This window comes from Mustela lutreola, chromosome 13 (assembly GCF_030435805.1).
Source record: "Mustela lutreola isolate mMusLut2 chromosome 13, mMusLut2.pri, whole genome shotgun sequence".
NCBI classification, from domain to species: Eukaryota; Metazoa; Chordata; class Mammalia; order Carnivora; family Mustelidae; genus Mustela; species Mustela lutreola.
In genome coordinates, this window is record NC_081302.1 from 64,381,034 (window position 1) to 64,403,079 (window position 22,046).

The window sequence follows — 22,046 nt, forward strand, 5'->3', positions numbered from 1 at the left end:
TCCTGATCAGTTTTAAAAAAGAAATGACTGTTCTCCTGCTTCAGGAATGTCAGGAGAGAGGCTGGGACCTGCCATCATTGCGGGAGGCAGGAAAATTAGATATTCCATCTCTGGGACTTAAGAAATGAAGGGAAGGGGAAGGGAGAACCATCATCAAGTCTAATTCTCCATCAACCACCCCACTTCCTGCACAGCTCACAGGGGAGGCCGCAAAACAGGGCCACCTCTGTGGGGGTGGGCTGGGGCTTCACTCTCACTGCCCAAGGTGCAGCAGGGAGCGATGCTCTGGCTCCCCAAAGTTAAACTATGGCCCGTGTGTAGGTGTGGGGTCCCTCATGAGTAGTACTGTGCCGGAGCCCTGGTATCGACCCCGACAGGCTTGTATTTTTAGCCTTCTGGGGAGTCCCCAAAAATAAGAGCTATATATATATATATATATATATATATATATTAACATTTCATCCAATTATTCAGAAATAAAAGAATCCTTTAAATATATATATATATATATAAACTGCATAGTAAAAAAAAATTACAGTTAAAGTATAAAATGCTTTTTTCAAATTATTTCTCTATCCCTTTCTCCCCACTACACACACAGAAGTGGTGGTGAGGCGTTTCAATGGATTACCACAATCGGGTTGCATCAGTTTCCAGCTTGTGAAAACCAATGTCAATCCAGGAGCATTGTTTCTGTGGGAAATTTTGTCTAGGTTTCCAAAGAAGCATTGTGCAGGCAGACCCTTGAAACACAGCCCATTCGGGCAGAAGGCTGCTTGTGTATAAAAATTAGCAACTGTTCGTGAAAAGGCTTTGCAGACTGCAAAGTCCTCTAGGGAGTCCATTATGACCGTTTCCTTGGCTGTTTGTGAATTAGGAGGGAGAAGTTGTCGTGGTCATAATGGCTGACCTCATTCTGAATTCCAGGTGTTGCCACACCTCCCCAGGCAGAGCCAGGCTTGTCCAACAGGTGTCAGAAGGTAGGGGACAGCAGTTTTGCTCTGTTCCCTTCTCACATTCAGTGGGGACCTGCAAAAAGAGTCGGCCACTTTATTCTAGACCAGGAAAAGCAACATGGTTAGCAACCGGAGCAGTTTCTCCCACCGAGAAACATAAACGCAACCATAAAACCAACTCAGGGTAGGAGAGCCAGAATTGTGTCTGAGTGTATGCTCTGCTTCAGTTTCTTCTTTGTTACCAATGGGACCAACGCTATCTGTACAGATCCCCATGAGTATTAACCGTTCCAGACAGACAAATAGACATTTGGTCCAGTGGAATTTTAATGTATTTTCCTAACATGAATAGTAAGAATGTGAATTGTTTCTCAAAATTCTAAGCTGAAAAATGTTTTTAATAAGTTCTAGAATTTTGTATGTTTCTCAGTCTGATGTTATACCTTTAAGACTGTGACTTCTCTGCTAATATTTTAAATTTTATATAAACTGCAGAAACATTCTTAAGACTGGAAGGTGCAGAGATATAGAACAGAGGAGCTAACCCAAATGCATAAGTACTGCAGAAGAAAACTGGGAGAGGGTTTCATGGGTTTGGTTTGCTAGTCTCAGGCTAACAAATAGATTCTAAAAGTCCAGTTTGAGATGCTTCATGGAGACCTCCAGACGAAGTTGTAATCCTAGCAGCTGTTCAGTACCATGTGGGTCCAGACTTCAGAGCCAACTTCCGAAGGGCTACATGGTAACTTACCAGTCTTTCTGCAGCCATGTAAATAATCAGGCCAAAGCAAATGACACCAGCATATATATACATATAAACATTATCCTCTTATCGCATTCTTAGCTTGCCCAACAAACTGTACCCTCTAGGCTAAGAAGTTCTGTTAGCCTTTGGGGTTGGACACTCTTGGTGCCCCATCAGGATCCCATTGGATCCCTTCCACCAGCTCTGTGATTCCCCCCCCCCCCCACCAGCCTCGACCCCCTTTACTATAATCCTTGGAGAATTACTACTGGAGCCAACTCATTTATTTAGAGCCCCAAATCCCTGAGAGTGTCACCACCCTGTTGGGACAGCCCATATGCAATGACTAGCAGCTGTACAAAAACTCAACTCCTTTGCTTCCGAGTGTGACAAACTCTGCAGTATAATTTACACCAAAGAATTCCCCAGGGTTCAAGCTGAATCTGCTGAATCCCACCCTTCCTTGGCTCTTATGAAGAAATTCCTCCTAGGAGCACTTCCTTCATAAATCACTAGTACCCGGAGTGTTGGTTTAGGGTCCACTTCTGGGAGAACTCAACCTGTGATCATGCATTTCTTTATACTGAGGTGTCGTATTTATAACACTGTATCTCCTTGGTCTCTGTCAGTTGATCTACTGTGTTACAAACTGCATGAGGACAGAGACCATTGTTCATTCATCTTTGAATCCCCCAGATCGTGACACACAGAGCTCAGTAGATCTCTGTGAAGTTGACTTGAACGAAAATGTATCTGGCATGTCTCATCACACCTGTCCAGCCCCCCTCATCCACTTCTCCAATTTTATTCCCCACCTCTCTGTCTGTCCATAAATCATCTCTAGCAACAGTGGATTTCTTCCCCTTTGCTTGTTGTTGTCATTCTTTTATAGTAACGATTCTCGGACTTCTAGATGTTGTCTCCCCCATACTTTTATAAACATTTTCTCTATTGAAATATACTTGACACAAAATGTTGCATTCATTTTAGGGGTGCCTGAGTGGCTCAGTTGGTTAAGCTTCTGTCTTCGGCTCAGGTCATGATCTCAGGATCCTGGGATTGAGCCCCGCACTGGCTCTTGGCTTAGCAGGGAGCCTGCTTCCCCCCTCTCTCTGCCTGCCTCTCTGCCTACTTGTGTAAATAAATCTTTTTTTAAAATGTTACATTCATTTTAGATACATAAACTATACATTATGTTATGTTCACAAGTGTGGCTACCATCCCTCACCATACAACACTATTTGAGTGTCACTATGTTTCCTATGCTGGTCCTTTTATCCCCCAAGACTTACTCATTCCATGCTTGGAAGCCTATATCTCCCACTCTCTTTCATCTGTTTTGTGCCTCTCCCCACTTGCCTCCCCTCTGGCAACCATCAGTTTGTTCTCTGTATTTACAGGTCGGGATCTACTTTTGTTTGTTCATTTTTGATTGTTTTATTTTTTAGATTCCACATATAAGGAAATACTTTTTGTATTTGTCCTTTTCTGGTCTGGTTTATTTCACTTAGCATAATACCCTGTAGGTCCATCCATGTTGTCACACGTGGAAAAATCTCATTCTTTTTATGGGTGAAAATTATTCCATTCTATGTATAAATTTTTATTTTTTATAAACATATATTTTTATCCCCAGGGGTGCAATTGCTGGGTCATAGGGCAGTTCTATTTTCAATATTTTGAGGAACCTCCATGCTGTTTTCCAGAGTGGCTGCACCAGCTTGCATTCCCACCAACAGTGTAGGAGGGTTCCCCTTTCTCCGCATCCTCGCCAGCATCTGTCATTTCCTGACTTGTTGATTTTAGCCATTCTGACTGGTGTGAGGTGATATCTCATTGTGGTTTTGATTTGTATTTCCCTGATGCCGACTGATATGGAGCACTTTTTCATGTGTCCTTTGGCCATCTGGATGTCTTCTTTGCAGAAATGTCAGTTCATGTCCTCTGCCCATTTCTTGATTGGATTATTTGTTCTTTGGGTGTTGAGTTTGCTATGTTCTTTATAGATTCTGGACACTAGTCCTTTATCTGATATGTCGTTTGAAAATATCTTGTCCCATTCTGTCAGTTGTCTTTTGATTTTGTTAACTATTTCCTTTGCTGTGCAAAAGCTTTTGATCTTGATGAAATCCCAATAGTTCATTTTTGCCCTTGCTTCCCTTGCCTTTGGCATTGTTCCTAGGAAGATGTTGCTGCAGCAGAGGTCGAAGAGGTTGCTGCCTGTGTTCTCCTCAAGGATTTTGATGGATTCCTTTCGCACATTGAGGTCCTTCATCCATTTTGAGTCTATTTTTGTGTGTGGTGTAAGGAAATGATCCAATTTCATTTTTCTGCATGTGGCTGTCCAATTTTCCCAGCACCATTTATTGAAGAGGCTGTCTTTTTTCCATTGGACATTCTTTCCTGCTTTGTCGAAGATTAGTTGACCATAGAGTTGAGGGTCTATTTCTGGGCTCTTTATTCTGTTCCATTGATCTATGTGTCTGTTTTTGTGCCAGTACCATGCTGTCTTGATGATGACAGCTTTGTTATAGAGCTTGAAGTCCGGAATTGTGATTCCACCAACGTTGGCTTTCTTTTTCAATATCCCTTTGGCTATTCGAGGTCTTTTCTGGTTCCATATAAATTTTAGAATTATTTGTTCCATTTCTTTGAAAAAGATGAATGGTACTTTGATAGGAATTGCATTAAATGTGTAGATTGCTTTAGGTAGCATAGACATTTTCACAATATTTATTCTTCCAATCCAGGAGCATGGAACATTTTTCCATTTCTTTGTGTCTTCCTCAATTTCGTTCATGAGTACTTTATAGTTTTCTGAGTATAGATTCTGTGTCTCTTTGGTTAGGTTTATTCCTAGGTATCTTATGGTTTTGGGTGCAATTGTAAATGGGATTGACTCCTTAATTTCCCTTTCTTCTGTCTTGCTGTTGGTGTAGAGAAATGCAACTGATTTCTGTGCATTGATTTTATATCCTGACACTTTACTGAATTCCTGTATAAGTTCTAGCAGTTTTGGAGTGGAGTCTTTTGGGTTTTCCACATATAGTATCATATCATCTGCGAAGAGTGATAATTTGACTTCTTCTTTGCTGATTTGGATGCCTTTAATTTCCTTTTGTTGTCTGATTGCTGAGGCTAGGACCTCTAGTACTATGTTGAATAGCAGTGGTGATAATGGACATCCCTGCCGTGTTCCTGACCTTAGCGGAAAAGCTTTCAGTTTTTCTCCATTGAGAATGATATTTGCGGTGGGTTTTTCATAGATGGCTTTGATGATATTGAGGTATGTGCCCTCTATCCCTACACTTTGAAGAGTTTTGATCAGGATGGGATGCTGTACTTTGCCAAATGCTTTTTCAGCATCTATTGAGAGTATCATATGGTTCTTCTTCTTTCTTTTATTGATGTGTTGTATCACATTGACTGATTTGCAGATGTTGAACCAACCTTGCAGCCCTGGAATAAATCCCACTTGGTCGTGGTGAATAATCCTTTTAATGTACTGTTGAATCCTATTGGCTAGTATTTTGTTGAGTATTTTCACATCTGTGTTCATCAAGGATATTGGTCTATAGCTCTCTTTTTTGGTGGGATCCTTGTCTGGTTTTGGGATCAAGGTGATGCTGGCCTCATAAAATGAGTTTGGAAGTTTTCCTTCCATTTCTATTTTTTGGAACAGTTTCAGGAGAATAGGAATTAGTTCTTCTTTAAATGTTTGGTAGAATTCCCCCGGGAAGCCGTCTGGCCCTGGGCTTTTGTTTGTTTGGAGATTTTTAATGACTGTTTCAATCTCCTTGCTGGTTATGGGTCTGTTCAGGCTTTCTATTTCTTCCTGGTTCAGTTGTGGTAGTTTATATGTTTCTAGGAATGCATCCATTTCTTCCAGATTGTCAAATTTATTGGCGTAGAGTTGCTCATAGTATGTTCTTATAATAGTTTGTATTTCTTTGGTGTTAGTTGTGATCTCTCCTCTTTCATTCATGATTTTATTTATTTGGGTCCTTTCTCTTTTCTTTTTGATAAGTCGGGCCAGGGGTTTATCAATTTTATTCATTCTTTCAAAGAACCAGCTCCTACTTTCGATGATTTGTTCTATTGTTTTTTTGGTTTCTATTTCATTGATTTCTGCTCTGATCTTTATGATTTCTCTTCTCCTGCTGGGCTTAGGGTTTCTTTCTTGTTCTTTCTCCAGCTCCTTTAGGTGTAGGGTTAGGTTGTGTACCTGAGACCTTTCTTGTTTCTTGAGAAAGGCTTGTACCGCTATATATTTTCCTCTCAGGACTGCCTTTGTTGTGTCCCACAGATTTTGAACCGTTGTATTTTCATTATCATTTGTTTCCATGATTTTTTTCAATTCTTCTTTAATTTCCCAGTTGACCCATTCATTCTTTAGAAGGATGTTGTTTAGTCTCCATGTATTTGGGTTCTTTTCAAACTTCCTTTTGTGGTTGAGTTCTAGCTTTAGAGCATTGTGGTCTGAAAATATGCAGGGAATGATCCCAATCTTTTGATACCAGTTGAGTCCTGATTTAGGACCGAGGATGTGATCTATTCTGGAGAATGTTCCATGTGCACTAGAGAAGAATGTGTATTCTGTTGCTTCGGGATGAAATGTTCTGAATATATCTGTGATGTCCATCTGGTCCAGTGTGTCGTTTAAGGCCTTTATTTCCTTGCTGATCTTTTGCTTGGATGATCTGTCCATTTCAGTGAGGGGAGTGTTAAAGTCCCCTACTATTATTGTATTATTGTTGATGTGTTTCTTTGATTTTGTTATTAATTGGTTTATACAGTTGGCTGCTCCCACGTTGGGGGCATATATATTTAAAATTGTTAAATCTTCTTGTTGGACAGACCCTTTGAGTATGATATAGTGTCCTTCCTCATCTCTTATTATAGTCTTTGGCTTAACATCTAATTGATCTGATATAAGGATTGCCACTCCTGCTTTCTTCTGATGTCCATTAGCATGGTAAATTCTTTTCCACCCCCTCACTTTAAATCTGGAGGTGTCTTCGGGCTTAAAATGAGTTTCTTGGAGGCAACATATAGATGGGTTTTGTTTTTTTATCCATTCTGATACCCTGTGTCTTTTGACATGGGCATTTAGCCCATTAACATTCAGGGTAACTATTGAGAGATATGAATTTAGTGCCATTGTATTGCCTGTAAGGTGACTGTTACTGTATATGGTCTCTGTTCCTTTCTGATCTACCACTTGTCGGCTCTCTCTTTGCTTAGAGGACCCCTTTCAATATTTCCTGTAGAGCTGGTTTGGTATTTGCAAATTCTTTCAGTTTTTGTTTGTCCTGGAAGCTTTTAATCTCTCCTTCTATTTTCAATGATAGCCTAGCTGGATATAGTATTCTTGGCTGCATGTTTTTCTCGTTTAGTGCTCTGAAAATATCATGCCAGCTCTTTCCGGCCTGCCAGGTCTCTGTGGATAAGTCAGCTGCCAATCTAATATTCTTACCATTGTATGTTACAGACTTCTATTCCCAGGCTGCTTTCAGGATTTTCTCTTTGTCACTGAGACTTGTAAATTTTACTATTAGGTGACGGGGTGTGGGCCTATTCTTGTTGATTTTGAGGGGCGTTCTCTAAACCTCCTGAATTTTGATGCTCGTTCCCTTGGCCATATTGGGGAAATTCTCACCAATAATTCTCTCCAGTATACCTTCTGTTCCCCTCTCTCTTTCTTCTTCTGGAATCCCAATTATTCTAATGCTGTTTCATCTTATGGTGTCACTTATCTCTCGAATTCTCCCCTCGTGGTATAGTAGCTGTTTGTCCCTCTTTTGCTCAGCTTCTTTATTCTCTGTCATTTGGTCTTCTATATCACTAATTCTTTCTTCTGCCTCATTTATCCTAGCAGTGAGAGCCTCCATTTTTGATTGCACCTCATTAATAGCTTTTATGATTTCAACTTGGTTAGATTTTAGTTCTTTTATTTCTCCAGAAAGGGCTTTTATATCTCTCGAGAGCGTTTCTCTAATATCTTCCATGCCTTTTTCGAGCCCGGCTAGAACCTTGAGAATTGTCATTCTGAACTCTAGATCTGACATATTACCAATGTCTGTATTGATTAGGTCCCTAGCCTTCGGTACTGCCTCTTGTTCTTTTTTTTGTGTTGAATTTTTCCGTCTTGTCATTTTGTCCAGATAAGAGTATATGAAGGGGCAAGTAAAATACTAAAAGGGTGGCAACAACCCCAGGAAAATATGCTTTAACCAAATTAGAAGAGATCCAAAATCGTGAGGAGGGAGAAAGGGGATAAAAAGAGGTTCAAAAAGGAAGAAGAAAAAAAAAAAGAAAAAAGAAAAGAAATAAAAAAAGAAAACACCTAAGAAAAATATAAAAAAGAAAAAATATATATATTAGATAAACTAGTAAAAAATCGTTAAAAAAGAAAAAGGTAACAGTTAAAAAAAATTTTTACCCGAAGGCGAGAAAAAAAAAAAAAAATGAAAAAGAAAAAAATTAAATTAACTGCAAGACTAAAAAAAATCCCAGGGAAAAAGCCATGAGTTCCGTGCTTGGCTTTCTCCTCCTCTGGAATTCTGCTGCTCTCCTTGGTATTGAAACCGCACTCCTTGGTAGGTGAGCTTGGTCTCGGCTGTATTTCTTGTTGATCTTCTGGGGGAGGGGCCTGTTGTAGTGATTCTCAAGTGTCTTTGCCCCAGGCGGAATTACACCGCCCTTACCCGGGGCCGGGGTGAGTAATCCGCTTGGGTTTGCTTTCAGGAGCTTTTGTTTCCTGGGCGCTTTCCATTGAGTTCCGGAGGACGGGAATACAAATGGCGGCCTCCTGGTCTCCTGCCCGGAGGAGCCGAGAGCCCAGGGCCGCACTCCTCAGTGAGTCCTCAGAGAACAGTGCCCAGTTACTCCCGTCTGCCTGACCTCCGGCTGCGCTCCGAGCTCACCGAGTCTGCGACCGGTTCAAGGTAACCCCGAGCTGCGAGCTCACTGTCGGCTCTGTCTCTGTAGCTGGCTTTCCCGTTCCAATAGCCGCAAGCTCTGCGACACTCAGACACCCCCGATCCTTCTGTGAACCTGCGGGACCTGAGGCCACGCTGACCCTGTGTGGGCTTTGCCCCGGGTAGCCTCTGCAGTGATGTCCCTCAGCGGAACAGACTTTTAAAAGTCCTGATTTTGTGCGCGGTTACTCCGCCGCTGGCCGGGAGCCGGCCCCTCCCCCCGGGGTCTATCTTCCCGTCGCTTTGGATTCACTTCTCCACCAGTCCTACCTTTCAGAAAGTGGTTGTTTTTTTGTTTCCAGAATTGCTGTTCTTCTTTTCTTCGATCTGCCGATGGATTTTCAGGTGTTTGCAATCTTTAGATAAGCTATCTAGCTGAGCTCCAGCTAGCTGAAGTAGTCTCGGCCTGCTACTTCTCCGCCATCTTGACTCCTCCTCCCATTCTATGTATGAATACACACCACCTCATTATTCATCTATCGATGGACACTTGAGTACTTCCACGTCTTGGCTATTGTAAATAATGCTGCAGTAGACATAGAGGTGCAAGCACTGTGGGCAATACTATAGAGTTTCCTCATGAAATTAAAAGAATTACCATATGACCCAGTAATTCCACTACTGGGTATTTACCAAAGAATATGGAAACACTAATTTCAAAAGCTGTATATGTCCCCTATGTTTATTGCAGCATTATTTACAATAGCCAGTATATGGAAGCAACTCAAGTGTCCACCAATGGATAAATGCAAAAGAGAAAGTGCATATACACATATGTATAATGGAATATTACTCAGTCATAAAAAAGAATGAATCTTGTCTTTTGAACAACATGAATGGACCTAGAGGGTATATTGTTATATGCAATAAGTCAATCAGAGAAAGGCAAGTACCATATGATTTCATTCACATACGTAATTTAAGAAACAACAAAGAAAAAGACAAAAAACTAGAGTCTTAAATACAGAGAAGAAACTAGTGCCAGAAGTTAAGTGGGGTAGGGGATTGGTGAAATAGATAAAGATGATGAATAGTACACGGACCTTGATTGTATAGAATTGTTGAATCCTTATCCTGTATATCTGGAACTAATACTAATAAATACACCTGAAACTAAAACTAATAAACACTTATGTTAATTATACTCAAGTAAATAAATAAAGTGCCCAGAGTTGAGCCCTGCTGGTCCTCAAAACCTATTAAGCCCCCTAGTTTTCAAAGCCAAATGTTATGGGGACTTGTCTTCTCAGTGCAGGTCTCCTGTGCCTGCTCTGGGGTCTGAGCCTCTTGCTTCTCCATGCTTGGGGGTCCCTCCTCTTCATGGACAGTCTTACCGGGGGGTTGGTTCTCAACTGTGTCTTCACCTCACCTACCTTTTCGATGTGGCCTCCTCTCTACTGTGGAAAGTCTGTTCTGCCAGTCTTTGGGTCCTTTTCAGAGTTTGTTGCACTTGATGTGGCGGTTATCTTGGTGTGTGTGTAGGGGACAAGGTTAGCACAGGATCCTCCTACTCTGCCATCTTCCCAGCAACAACAACAAAAACAACCATCATATAACTTTTATCCTCCTCTTGCTAATGCGGTGTACCATGTTGGCTGATTTGAAAATATTGAACCATGCTTGCATTCCCAAAATAAATCCCACTGATCAGGGCAAATGATCTTTTTATTGTTGAATGTACTTTGCTAATATTTTGTTGAGGATTTTTATATCTATCTAAGTTCATGGGGAATATTGGCCTGTAGTTTTATTTGTTTGTTGTTTCTTTAATCGTGACTTTGGTCTTGGTATGGGTAATGCTGACCTTATAGAATATATTTGGAAGTTTTCCTTCACCTCCTGTTGTGCGATAGTTTCAGGAGAATAGGTATTAACTCTTTAAAAGTGTAGCAGACTTTACCTGTGATTCTATCTGGTCCGGAGCTTTAGTTTGTTGGGAGTTATTTGATGACTGATTCAGTTTCATTACTAGTAATTGGTCTGTTCAGATTTCCTATTTCTTCATGACTCAGTGTTAGAAACACCAGCCTTCTTTTGGAGTAAGAATAATCTTCCTTTGAGGTTGTTAAGATCAAAACAGAATGGGGATGGGGAGACTGTCAGAAAAAAGGGTGAAAGAATTTGCAGTGAGCAGTGTTTTGACTTGTGCACCCTTGTGGGATTATCTCTACCTCTCATGGTCTTTAAGCTCTTTATAACTCTATAAGTTGTAGAAAAGTAATAATACTGTAAATAATTTTTGTACATAAAAAATACAAGTTAGTTGTATCTAGTGGAAAGAAACTGATTATTAAACCATTTTTAAAGATTTTATGTATTTATTTATTTGGGAGAGAGAGAATGAGAGAGAGAGAGAGCATGAGAGGGGGAAGGTCAGAGGGAGAAGCAGACTCCCCGCTGAGCAGGGAGCCCAAAGTAATACTCAATCCCTGGACTCCGGGATCATGGCCTGAACCAAAGGCAGTCACTTAACCAACTGAGCCACCCAGGCGACTCATTAAGCCATTTTATATCTGTTTATAAACTCATGTCATCAATCTTTATTTCCCAATAGATGCACAGTATTTTTTTTAATTGAAGTATAACATACGTTCGTTTATATTAGCTCCAGGTGTACAATATAATGACTCAGTAATTTTATACATTACTCAGTGTTCACCAAGATAAGTATATTATCATCAAGATAAGTAAACTCTAATGGGTCACCTGGGTGACTCAGTCTGTTAAGTGTCTGCCTTTGGCTCAGGTCGTGATCCCAGAGTCCTGGGATAGAGTCCTGTGTCAGGTTCCCTGCTCAGCGGGGAGCCTCCTTCTTCCTCTGCCTCTCCCTTGCTCATGTTTTTCTCTGTCTCTCTCAAATCAATAAATAAAATCTTTAAAAAAACATTTATGGACATTGAGGAGGGTATGTGCTATGGCGAGTGCTGTGAATCGTGTAAGACTGATAATTCACATACCTGTGCCCCTGAAACAAATAATACATGTTAATTTTTAAAATGATAAGCATACTCTTTATTCCACTTTATTGCACCCATCCCCTACCCACCTCCCTTATGGCAGCCATCAGTTAGTTCTCTGTATTGAAGGGTCTGATTTTTTGTCTCCTTTTTTTCTTTTTTCTTTTTAAATTCCACATGATTGAAATATATTTGTTTCTGTTTCACTTAGCATCCCTATAGGTCCATCCACACTGTTGCAAAGGGCAAGATTTTTTTTTTTAATTACAGCTGAACAATGTTCCGTTGTGTATGTGTATACATGTATAAATACATCTTCACTACATTTTCCTTACCTATTCGTCTCTCAGTACACACTTGGATTGCCTCCATGTATTGGTTATTGTAAATAATGCTGCAATAAACATAAGGATGTATATAGCTCTTCAAATTGGTGCTTAATATTCTTTAGGTAAATACCTAGTAGCAAAATTACTGGACTATACACTAATTCTCTTTCTAATTTTGTGAGGAAATTCCATACAGTTTTCCACAGAGGCTTGTAGTTTACTTTGAATCAGCTGTAACATTTTACTCTTTTTTTTTATTGATGACTCAAATAAAATTTTTGACATGTATTTAAAAAATGCAGCGCACAGGACAGTGCTGTGGTATGCAACAATTTCTGTAACACAGAAGTGGGGAATTATATGTATTCATATTTGTGTGTACATACATATATAAAAATACTCTGGGAGAGTATTCATATTTGATTATTTGTGCATAAAAATGTTCTCCATTTGGAGCTGGACAAGTAAAAGGTGGGAGTAGGTGAGCCAGACTCTTCCCCTCATGTCTTTTTTACCTTTTATATTATAGAAATATGCTTTAAGAGGTTTAAATGTGTGGGAATTAAGCTTGTAAATCAGTGCCCTTTCCTGTCATGTGGTAAGTGTTTGAATTAATTTAGTTCTACATTTTCACTAATTTCTGGTGAAAATCAGGTCTGCAAAGGAGTTCTGCAACTGGAATGGGATAGGATGGCATGGGGTGGAGGAAGTAAGGCTCAGACATGATGATGCTTAATGCAAATTCATAATGTGGTTCTACGATGCAAATAGAATCTGAACATCAAGAATGATTAACATATGACTCTGTTAGAGTATTTTTTTAGTTCTGTACCTTTACTTCTATGCATACTGGTGACATTCCTTGTTAAAAGAAAAGCAGAATTAATTGAAGGCTTGAGAAACCAGCCTTTAAGAACTCCTAAAAAAAGGGTTCGTCTGAACCGAATAGAGAGCAAGAAACCATTTGTCTATAGATGTATCGAGAATGCCACCGGAATGTTTGGATGCAGCAGTCTAATATCTAACTCCAGATGAGGGTAAGAGGAAATTAGACTGTTTAAGACCCATTGTCGGATGTCTGAAGCAAGCAACACATGAGCAGGAAAGGTGGCAAGTTACCTGATTTTTTTCTAGAAAGGTGAAGAGATGAAATTCTGTCTTAGAAGCTAAACTGTATGTCTTCCCTGCCCCCCCCCACCTCCAGCCTTATAAATTGACCTTTAGGAGACAAAGTTGGGCTTAAAGCTTTGTCTTTTAAAGACGGAATCCAAGCAAGACCCAAATGATTCACTATTGACACACTGTTAGCTGTCATAATTTTCTCTTTAATCCATAATGTTAATCGGTGAGACATTTTGCTCTTTGTTCTAACGAGCCTAACTTTATTTCCTTCAGGTGTAGCAAAAGGCAATGGCACTGATCTCAGCAGAGCCAGATCATCTTTTTCGGCTCTGCTTCCAAAAACTGTCAGGTAAGAGATAGCATGCAAACTGGAAATTCTGGTGTTTGTTTCAAATCTCAATGTCAAACCAGCATGTGCAGTGTTAGCAGTGTCCCAAGTGACTCTGCCTCCGATGTCCTATGGGACTGCACTGAGAGAAGTAACTCAAGAGTGGCCGGAAGGGGACATATATACCTCTTTCCCCTAAGCGATGGGACCTGGTAGTCTGTTTTCTTAAATGTTGAAGTGCCTTGGACTATCCTAAAGCAATAAGAAGCTTTACCAGGTCTTAAGAAATATAAACCGTCCAAATTCTCTCTCCAGGTTTGTGTCTCTTCTCCTTTTACTTCCCCACCACCACTCCTTGCCCTTTGTCCCACGGAAGGCGCGCACCCAGACCCGATCCTTGACTTCTGTTCTTATCTCTGCACATACTCTACTCTTGGTTCTGCTCATCCATTCCCCTGCCGCAAACTATTGTTTTTTCTTCCATCCGCTCGCACAGACTTATGAGCACCCCCCACGTGGTAGGTGCAGGACACCTACCTAGACAGCTTCTGCCCCAACGATGGAACTGTCAGATGAGCTTTCCCTCTGCTTCTGCAAGTGACACCAGAATTCTCTGAGGCCTCACGATGTAGAATCCTGGAGTCTCTCCTGGCCGTGCCCCCACATCCAGTCAGCACTTTCCTATTGATTTTACCTTGGGAATCTCTCCTCACTCTCTCCATTCCTTTCTGTTCCCATTATCACCACCCAGTCCGGCACCTCATTTGCTCTTGCCTGGATTTCTACAGTGGTCTCCCTACCTGTCCCTTCTCTTCATGCTATACAGTGTCGAGAGACCGGCAATATGCAGGTCTTTCTCTGCTCCTACTTGAAAAGCAGTAAGTGGAGCAGAAGAACAATGCACTCTGTGCCTCTAGTCAAAGCCAGTCAGTATCTTTGGCTCAGTATATCTGCAAAATAAAGACTACATCTCCCGGGTTGTGAGGATTAGGTTAGATAATGTATGTGAAGTTGCTTTGTGAGCTATAATCACTGTTATAAGTGATAAATGTCGGGCCACTTTGTCACATAGGAATTGCCCCGCCCCCATGCTTTCACAATTTTTCTTATTTCCTGGCTCTTGAACCTTTTAAGATATTTTCCTATCCTACCTGAGACCTGAGCTTGTTTCCTTCAGTAACTTGACCTACAGACTCCATTCCAGGTAGACGGGGTGCCTTCTGGCCCTTGGGACTCAACACTCTCATTTCTGTTTCATGTGTTCCATGTCTTTCCTCTCCCTCCCCCACACCACCCAGTCTGCAGAGCGTTCTCTTTCAGAGCTCCTCGTGTATACAAATCCTTGCACACACACTTGCACTACTGTGCAAGGGCCAATCAGTTACAAAGAAATACTCAGGATAGCCCCAAAGTCCTTCATTCCAGAAACATGGCCAATCTTTGGTCACTCCATCCAGTAGTTGGCTATGGACAAGGCCTATGAGACTATCAGCAAGCACCTTTTTAATAAAACATGACCAATCACATACTGTTTTTTGAATGTGAATGCCAACTTTAAAACTGAGCTTCGTAGTGTGTCCCGGCATCTGCAAATCAAATGACACACGTTCAACAGTGACATTTAAATTCTGAAGGAAAAGGGAATATTTCTCTTTTCAGCAGTGCAGTACCATACCCTCCAAACATGTTGGCCTTTTAAAAATGTAAACAGTATTCCAAGTTAATAGAAACAATGATTCACATTTATTTATATGTGTAATGGCTGCACTCTGAGACCAAGTGTAAATGATAAATCCAGGAAGCCGCAATAAGCAAACTGAACTTCTCCATTTATCCACCCATTAGCTAGGGTTACGGTTCTGAGTTCCGTGTGAACATTCAGAGATCATTCTTGATGCAGAAACAGCATGACAATCCATGGACTTTGAGGATAAGGCCACAGTGGTTCTCAACACTAACCCTATGTTTTACATAATGAAGAATGGGGGACTTGAGGATTTCTTGGTTTCTATAAATTGAGGGCAGGAGTGCCATTCTGCCTTACACAGATCTTGGAGATTAAGCCATAGAGCCATACCTGTTATTTTGTACAAAAGATGTATGGAACCAAAATAAAAATGGACAGTTGTCATATTTAGGAAGATCCTAAAATTAAAAAAAAAAAAAAAGTTAACTTTCGTAGTAAAAATGATACTAAAAACTAATTCCAAAGAGATTAAAATTCCTCCTTTTCCCTCCTTTCTATATACGTTGAACAATTAGAGCCCTTAGACACACAGCACTTAACCTCTATAACCCTCCGCTCACAACACAAAGGAGACTTTAAGAAATGGCTTTTTCTTGCCATTCCTATCAAAATTTAAGGAAAGGTAGTTTTTTTCTATATAAATTAGACAATAGTCCTCCAACCTAGTTTACATCGTGCTGACCGGAGGCCGATGCCACTTTATGTCCAAAGACCTCATCCATTTCCACAAGCAGCAGTTACACTGATAGTTGACTGTCAGTATTAATGACAAGAATACCCACACATGAGAGAGTTTTCATCTCATGGCCCTTGAAAATCACAAAATTAAGCAACAATGCCCAGGCCAGTACTTCTTGTAGTGGAGCTCCTGCTTCGGACCACTGACTGAGCGAGTGTTCAGACCGGCTTCAGGGATCAAAGGGGAGCCATCTGGTATGGGAACCACCGAGGTCACTTGCTTCCACACACCTACCATTTCACTACTGAACAGATTCTCCCATAACGGGGAGCAAGCAGAGGATGGAGGGGGGCACAAACTTTAACTTGATCAACACTGTTAGTTGTTGGCAGTTCTGCTTGATGATTTCAATAGGAAAACAAAACCACTGAAGCTGAGAAATTTGTTATGTAAAGAATAACACTTGTACACTTTGTGACTTCTCAGCAGAAGTTACACACTCATGTTCAGAGTAATGACAATGGCAAATACTCTCATTTTTCATAAGCTAAATATAAGATTAAAAATACTATTTAAGGGGTACCTGGGAGTCTCAGTGGGTTAAAGCCTCTGCCTTCAGCTCAGGTCACGATCCCAGGGTCTGGGGATCCAGCCCCACATCTGGCTCTCTGCTCTCTGCTCGGCAGGGAGCCTGCTTCTCCCTCTCTCTGCATGCCTCTCTGCCTACTTGTGATCTCTGTCAAATAAATAAATAAAATCTTTAAAAAACAAAATCAATAGTCTCCCATTTCAAAATAACTTTCTAGTGACTAAACTGGGAAATCTTTTTTTTTTTTTTTATTAACTGAAGTTTATTATTCCAGAGAAACTTCTTCGCTATCTAAAAATTCGTTCCTGAGTCTGGAAGTTCTCTAGAATTCTAGTTCTCTAGTACTTGAAGGAGGACTGAGTTAGTGGGAATAGTAGAAATAGCCGCTGAGGACTATGGGTCTTGCTTGTGGGGGACAAGAGCTCTCTTGCAGACTCTGCAGGGAAAAGGGTATCGGGGGTCAGCAATACAAACACAGCTCTGTCGGAGCCACGCCACTTACTTAGGCTTCGGTCTCCATGAGGGAGTTCCTTGGGACGGTGGGCTGCTGCAAGCTGTGGATACCGCGGTTTGCGGAGATGGTGCGACCTCTCTGTGAACTGGCTAAGGGAGGACTCACTATGGTAGAGTGGACAGCTGAGGCAGAAGGAGCATTTGGGGAATTACAAACAGCCTTACTGACTGCCCCAACACTGGCCATCCCAGATGTTACCAAGCCCTTCCACTTGTATGTGCCAACTGAGGCACAGGAGAGGGACTAAGACTAACCCTGGTTGGCCTTCTGTGCTTGAAACATGTTTCTTCTTTCCTAGGCTTTACCTTCCATGAAATGAAATCGATAATCCCCATTAAAAAAAAAAAAAAAAAAAAAACATGGAAAATCTATAGTGAGGAGTTTGCAGTCGAGCTGTATTTTGATGAAGTGAGATACTAGAATCCTGTTCCCCACCACCCCTGCCACACATTTAGGTCTCCTAACCCTCCTTCCTTGCATGTATACTTACAGTACATTTACATACACATTTTTGACACCTTAAGTTTATACGTTATAAAAGGTTAGTGGTCCTTTTCTTTCCTGAAGGAGGTATGCCAGAGTTGAGAGAACTACTGTTCCTGGGGACTGTGTGCCACAGTTAAGAGTTTAAAAGAACTTTCATATCAAATAACATTTAAAAGGATTCCTCACAATATTGCGTGAGGTTTATTATGTATTTTTGGGTAAGTAGTCCCTGCTTTCACATGTGTAATGTCAGATTAAAGAGGTCATTTCTAAGCTATTTAACAAACCTCTGATTGGCACCAGTACGAGGCTTGAGCCCATAGGACCGTTCCTATAAACAGTCCCCGCTGAGCTTGTGATACAAGCTTCAATTACACAGGCAGTCCTTGGAGGACAAGAGAATCTGGGTAAACATAAGCAGACGTTACAGTAGATTCTTTCTCTTTGTAACATCACCGTGAAGTCAAAGGAAATGTCTGCCTATTAAAGTACAGCCCCTGACACAGACTCTGCTCCCAGCCAACTTCATGTAAATGTAGGGAACTCTATGAAGATCATTTTTTCACTATAAACACTGGTTAGTCCAGTGTCCACAGGGAATCCTAGGCTCTTCGTTGCTGTATGTTGTTTTTTTATTCTAAGTACCTTAATGTCATTATGTATATGCTTATATATTTATATATTATATAAATAAAATATCCTTATTTATGAACATGCCTGGATGCAGGTGCTCTTTTTCCCTCCAAACAGCCCTCAAAGGGTCTCAGCTACCAGTGCAACAGCCCATCTAAAGGCTCTTTAGGAAAAGCTCTGACTACATTACTTGCTGTAATTCGTGTTACAGAAACACATGTTGCTGCTAAACAGTTTGTACTGTTCCCTTGAACATGCATGCAGCCATAAGCCAGAGGGGCAGACCAGGTGGCAGACTTAGGTAAATGGGGGTGGTGATGGTGGTGGTGGTAGATACTTAGCTGGCACTAAGGAAGCAAACCCCAATTTTCAAGACTTGCTTTCTGAAAGAAGATTACAGTTAGGCTTCCTCTTCCCTAACCCTCCAAGATGCATCCACATTCCTGGCCACTGAGTTGCGACACTCTTGTGCTTCTGCTCACATAAGGACAATTTACAGGCTTGCCTCCTTACATCCTGACATAAATACTTCCTTGAACAACTCGAGAATCTTACATCATGGTACATCAGAATGATATATATATATATTTTTTCAAATAGATCGGACTACCCTGGAATAGAATTATCCAAAACATAATAGGAAATATAGCTATTTTTAAAAAATAGAACAGTTTCCTGCTACATCAACCCCATCCACACAACCAGGCAGAAGAAGAATGCTGCTGGTGGGCCAACTTGCACAGCTGCAGTATACAGAAAGAGCAGCTGCTCACTGCCCCGACCCTCTGGGTTCTGGCGCGTAGGCTAGAGTTAGCACAGAGCCTCTGCAGAGAACTAAAAGCTTCAGGTAACCAGAGGTTTCACTCGAGGGGGACACTGTGCCAACAAGGACAGACACACACGGGACAGATGTTAGCAGAGTCAGCCTGCTTAAGAACACTGGTTTCGGAGAGAGCCCTTGCTGGTCTTGGAGCAGCACGGTATGATGAGGCTTGCCTAAGTGGGGACAAGAAGGGACCCTCTTCCACCAGGTGACCTGGAGTTTGTGGTGGTGGTTAGTGCATTCGTATGGCATACCTTAATAAAATTACTTGGCTTGTTTCATTGCTTTGTAAAGTCACTCCCTATATATAATCCTGAAAATCCACGGACTGCCAGTACCAAATGTAAAAGGCTCTAACCCAATAAGAAACATGGCAGTGAGCGATCCTGAGATAAATGTAAACAAAGGGGTCAGCCCAACATCACTCACTGTGGAGGACAAGGCCTCGGTTCTGTCCAGTTCAATCTGAAAGAGGACCTTGCCCGCGAGCACTGTCCTTCAGGCACCAGACAGGGAACAAGGGCTTCTCTTGGCTTTGGCACTCTGCTCCCAGGAAGGGTTTCTGGTCGGTGGAGGCAGTGAGTGAGTGAGTGGGCCAAAGTGCATCAGCAGGCCAAAGAACGTCCAAAGAAATAATCTGCAATCCTACCCAGGCCAGGACCCAGAGACGGAAGAGCAGGCCTGCTGGCGGTCATGGGCCTTCACAAAGCACAGCAGCAGGGCCCCCTCCCCTCAGCACCTCCCTCAACCTAAGGCCTAGCAGAGGGGGAGTTCTTTGGGAGAGAAGGGGAGCTGGCACAGGTGAGGGGCGTGCTGCTCTCACCACACCTCACAATGTGTCAGGGGTCAAGATGATCCCACCTATTTTAACAGTACATCTTGAGAAAGTCCAAGAGGCTTACTCCTAACTTAAATTGTGAACATGGAAGCCACAACAGTTTGCGGATATGTTCTCCTCTACAAAATCTACATAGATAGTTCAGTTGTCAAGCACCACAAAAAAACTGAACTTCAGCCACTTAGCACAGTGCATGTACTAAGGTTCTAAATGAGAGCCTACATCTAGAGTAAGGAATCACTCATAGTCATCTTCATGAAACATGGTTACCTCAGAGTTTTTCTGGTGAGATCTGAGAATTAAACATGGAACCAAATGACGCCTTACTAACATGTAACCATGCAAGCTGCACAGACACATACAGGTTTATGCAAAGTCCCGAGAGAACTATTTTTAGCCTTTCAGATCCTGTGTAAGGCCGGCGGCTCACCCTAAATGTCCCACCAAGTCCAAGAGCAGCAACTGAGTTCAATTTCAGTACGATTATGGGCAGAAATTAATAGGATAAAATGGAGGCCCTTTTCACAAAGCTTAAGATTTAGAGAATAAGGGAAGACCAAAAAATAGAACTCCTATGAAACCAAAATAATTCCCCATTGGTCTTGTACTCCGTGAAACCCTGAGAGGAACTGTCGTGGTCACGTGCCTAGACTTGGACCTCGTTTCGCCAGGACACTTCAGTAGGCTTCGAACTGGCTCATCATCAGCTTCCTGCTGTATTCGTAGGCCAGAAAGAGCGCCCCATTGGCAGGGAACGCTCGGATCATTGTGGGTTTCAGTCCAGAATATAAGGCCGTTATTCCTAGAAGACAAGAAGTGATCAAAGACTGAGACGCCCCTTCTCAGAGAGACCCTATGAAGCCGCAGAGCCCAGGGCTGGACACTGACAGATCCAGACAACACACTGAATACCGACAAGGGACGGAAGGGCTTCTGTCCAGGTGTCCCTGGACGAACGGGAAGGATGGAGGCTCACGGCAACGAGGCCAGGCATCCAGTGTTCCAGCAAATCTTGGCAATGCTCAGGTACCACACACGAGTCCTGGACTCGCTCCTAGTACATGGACCGGGCAGCACGAGGCCTCACCTTGGCAGAGAGAAGCAGCCCCAGAACACAGGAGGGCAGCAGCCTCACAGATTCATTCGGGAGGACAAGGATCACAAGACACTGGGCCAAAAGCACTGTCCTGTGTCCACAGCTGGCACTGCCCAGAATGTTATGAAGATCCAAGTGGATGAGGGAGGCGTAGGGCTCTGCGCAACTATGAGGCTTTATGCAACTCGAGTATGAACTGAACCGTTTGCACACCCTGTGGCCGCTCTCTCGCAAAATCAAGCCCGAGAAGTTCACATCCTGAGGTGAAAGATGTAGAGCAGATGCTGAAAGGACAGGTCACTACTCACCAGAGGCACGATCTGGGCTTTATACAAACATCTCCTAGAAAATCTTGATACTCCTACGTTAACTCTCAAAATTCAGGAAGTCTGAGCATTAGGGACTTGCAGCACGTTCTTTTAAATCCTTTAGTGGTTCTGTTAGAGATCCTTTTCTGATACTGTCTATACTCTATAGAACAAGGGGTGCTGACTTCCAAGCTTTTGTCCCCTTAGGCACAATCTGGAGTTTTAAAGTTCCCTCTGGGCTATTTAGAACAAAGAATCCTGGCCCAGAAGCGAGGAACAAGGACAGCAAACGTTCTTGAGAATGGAAGCAAGCTAAGGCAGGGGCGCTAGAAGAAGGACAGGGGGCAGGGGAAGAGAGCAACCACACACACGAGATCGACCTCCACGAGGGCTACAGCGAAAGGACCGGTCTAGACATACCCACTCCATTTCTGCAATGAGCAGACTCACCTTCATTTTTCACAATGCTTATAAAGGTTCCGATAAATCCTGCCTGTTTTTCAGACATGGAAAGAACTTGAATTCTGGATTTGACACAATCCACTGGGTATACAGCAAGCCAGAGGCAGATCCCACCAACTCCACCGCTTAACATCAAAGGGACAGGGCCTGGAGGAGGAAAGCACCCAACAGCATTTTTGTCTCAAGGACAGCATTTCCAGAGGTCAAGGTGGTAGTGGGTGCAAGTAGATGCAAATAAAAATGCTGATACTTTGGGCACCTGTGGCTCAGTCAGTAAGGCATCTGTCTTCAGCGCAGGTCCTGATCTCAGGGATCGAGCCCCCTTTGGGCTCTCTGCTCAGAGGACACAAGGTCCCATGTGGCACTCTGGGTCTGCCCCTCATCACAGGACCATATCAGTGCTGGTCACTGTGGCGCTGTGGCCCTCCTGGCCTGCCCTCCGAAGGACTTGCCC

At 42.3% G+C, this 22,046-nt stretch overlaps 1 protein-coding gene and 1 pseudogene across 15 annotated transcripts in view; one reads left to right on the forward strand and one right to left on the reverse strand.

Moving 5' to 3' along the window:
* LOC131814146 (mitochondrial ornithine transporter 1-like) overlaps positions 1-22,046 on the forward strand; it is a 395,300-nt pseudogene that overhangs the window by 279,293 nt on the left and 93,961 nt on the right.
* The window catches only part of LOC131814148 (small ribosomal subunit protein mS31-like), a 62,712-nt gene that overhangs the window by 6,223 nt on the left and 34,443 nt on the right, over positions 1-22,046 (reverse strand). For 5 of the 15 annotated variants that reach the window (XR_009347139.1, XR_009347138.1, XR_009347145.1 and 2 more), the window contains one exon: positions 21,640-21,739. The gene's annotated coding sequence lies outside the window, so the exon portion shown is untranslated. Of the gene's footprint in view, positions 1-14,524; positions 15,004-15,494; positions 16,580-19,317; positions 19,451-21,580; positions 21,740-22,046 lie in introns of those variants that run through there. The other 10 variants (XR_009347155.1, XR_009347154.1, XR_009347150.1 and 7 more) reach the window with 9 other exon arrangements.